Raw genomic sequence first — 3,203 nt, 5'->3', positions numbered from 1 at the left:
TCCTTTGTGGTCTCCACTTCAGCTCCTGCCTTGGTTTCCCTCAACGGTGAACTACATAACCCATAAGTCAGATAATCCCTCTCATCCCCGCAAGTTGCCATTGGTCAGGGTTTTTATCCCAGGAACAGGAAGCCGAACTAGAAAAGCGAGGCGTGGCAGCCGAGGGCTCCTTAGTGAAGGAATAAGAGGCAGCCGCTTGCTTATACTTAGGAGGGTCAGAAAGCAGAAAGGAGACAGGAAGTGAGGCCAGGATATAGAGCACCAGGCCTACCCCTAGTCACTCTTCTGCAGCTGGGACCTCTCAAAACAGCACCACCAGCTGGTACTCCTGTTCACAGACCTGCTGCTGACTGTTACTGACTCTGAAAGGCCTGCTCCCCAGTCACCCGCTCCCCCAACCTTCCAGGTAACTGGGACTACAGCCCGTGCCAGCTAGCTGCTAGCCTCCATAGCTAAATTACATGGTTTGTGGTTTCATTTTAGGAGTAGCTACTTCCTAAAGCAAACCATCAAATTATTTTTACTTAGGTCCAGTAGCTCAATGCCTATTCCTTTCTCAAATAACTATCAAACGATATTAAACTCTGTGATAGATAGTTCTGAGCACCTTCTAGGGAGCCATTCACTGAACTCTCCCAATAACCCTTTGGGATGAGTACTATTATCTGCCCAATGGCAGTGTTTAGTGGGGAAGGATGGACTGGGAACCCAGGCCTCACACATGCTAAGCCCATGCTCTGCGACCGAACTGTGCTCTAACTCCTGGAGGTGCCTCCTTCAGGCTCAGGCAGGTGTAGTCATCTGCACAAGGTCACGTGAGTCAGGGTTATCGAAGGGAGCAGAGACAATAGGATTCATATGTATTATAAAGGGATTCGTAAGTTGGTTTACGTGATAGGAGCTGGGTGTTGGAGTCTTGGAATCGCCACACAAACCATTCAAACACTGAACTCAGTTAAACAGGTGGTTTACTGAATACCACACCCCAAGACTGATTGATCAGAGCCCTAGTAAAACTCCAGAGCCAATTGCAACACTGAGTCAAGATCCTGTAGGACTTTTTAAGCCTGAGAGCTACGAACATCTGTGCCAAGTTATTTCATTGATCAGAATTTGGAGACCGTGATTGATGTCTGTATGCAGGTGAGGGCAGCACAAAATAAGGCAAGGCCTGTGATTGGGCAGTGAAAAAATAAGGCAGGGACAGAGTTTTTGTAAGGCGAGAGAGAGGAAAAGAAAAGGAAGAACCAAGATGGAGGCAGAGAAGGACGACCCAGATCCGTGTGGCCTTAAAGGGCCACAGGTAGTTAGGAATATTTCATAAGGGATAGAGTTTTATAGGACAATTTGTCTTATCGAGGTGGGCAGTTTATATCATTGTTAATTGGTTGTGAGTTTATTGTGCAGACGTTTTGTGGAGTTTGAATTTACTGACATAAATCCGATTGCTAAATCACAAGCTTATTGAGTTTTGATTTTAATGGGTTACTGGGAGTCGTGACTATAACCACAGGGGCGGTGCTAGGACTGTGAAGCAGAGTCCACAGCAAGAGAGCCGCGAGATAGGCAGACTCTGTATGAACTGGTGTGGCCTGGCAGCAACCAGTCTTGGGAAATGGAATCGTTTACTAATATTTACTGCAACAGGAGATGGGGGGTTTTCTTAGAAACTTGTCTTTGTTGTACACTTATCCTGCTCCCATTGACTGGGGGTATTCAACTGTGGCAGGGGACTTGCCTTGGATAGCATCCATGTCTTACCTCGCCAACCAGGACGTCAGTTATTCATGTGCATGTCTCTTTCTGCCAAGTAGGATGCCCATTCCCAGGGAGGTCTTGGGAATGTAAACTTTACTCGGCCACTACTCCTAGCCGCTTACAGAAGACAGTCTCTCCTGGATGCAGTTAGATCTCAGATCCCTCTCCAGCATCACATCTGCTACCTGCCATGATGATAATGGACCGAACCTCTGAAATGGTAAGCTAGACCCAATTAAATATTTGTCTTTATAAGAGTTATCTTGGTCATGATGTTGTAAGACTCCAGTAAGTCTTAAATACCAGGAGACTCCTGTGAACGAGACGTGAGACCAGAGACCGATGCAATAGCATGAGGACTATTATTATTCCAGCAAGCTGGGGTCCGCCTACCTCCCAAGGAGAGGCGACCCCGAATTGCTCTGCTCAGGGCACAGATTCAGACTGGAAGGAGTGTAGCATATTCTTTTTTTTTTTTTTTTTTTTTTTTTTTTTTTTTTTGTAGCATATTCTTATAAGGGCTTTATTAAGAACAAAAGGTGGACTGACCCAGGCTCCAACTGCATATGTAGCAGAGAATAGCCTTGTTGGGGCACCAATGGAAGAGGAAACCCTTGGTCCTGCCAATGTTGGACCCCCAGTGCAGGGGAATATGGGGGGGGATAAGGGGGAAAGGATGGGGGAATACCCTTATGGGGGAGGGGTGGGGATGGGAGCTTATGCACAGGAAACCGGAAAGGGAATAATATCTGAAAAGTAAGTAAAAAATATATCTAATAAAAAAACACTAAAAAAAAAAAAAAGAACAAAAAGTACAAAACCCATGTCTTAGTTTTTATGTTAGTCCAATGCTTCCTTGAGAAAGAATAGTGATTACAGCTTTTCTCAGATGTCTTCATCCTAGAAAACACCCTGCAATAAATAGAAATAAAATACAGATAAATTGTAAGGCTTGAAGTGAGTCTTAACTACCGGGAGACCCTCCAAGTGAGACACAAGAACAGAGTTCGATGCAAACAGCAGAGGTTTATTTTTCGGGTTCGTTAGGGTTGACCCTAATCAGCCCCTCATGGCAAGTGACTAGAAGGCGACCCCGAATGGCTATAACAAGCAGTTTTTATACTTTTTAGGTGTACAGGTTACATCAGCAAGGTTACGGTTTAAACTTTTTGGCTAAGCATATTGACCTTTGAATCTATTGGCTAGCAAGCATATGACATACATTCAAGCTCTATCTGGGACCAGAAGGTCAAGTAACTATCAGTCAGTACATTCTGTGGATTTTCAAGAATGCCCCTGCTCCCCCAGAGAACTGTGGGTGGAGAATGGAACTTAGTGCACCCTTGACCTGAGGCAGGAAGCTGGTACTTGGCCTAGTCTTGACCTGAGGCAGTGGGTGTAAGGCTGGCGAAAGCCCCTAGGGCCCTTCATTCCCCCCTTTTTCT

Source organism: Rattus rattus, chromosome 7 (assembly GCF_011064425.1).
Source record: "Rattus rattus isolate New Zealand chromosome 7, Rrattus_CSIRO_v1, whole genome shotgun sequence".
Lineage (NCBI taxonomy): Eukaryota > Metazoa > Chordata > Mammalia > Rodentia > Muridae > Rattus > Rattus rattus.
The sequence above is the reverse complement of the archived record's forward strand: the minus strand, read 5'-3'. Positions refer to the sequence as shown.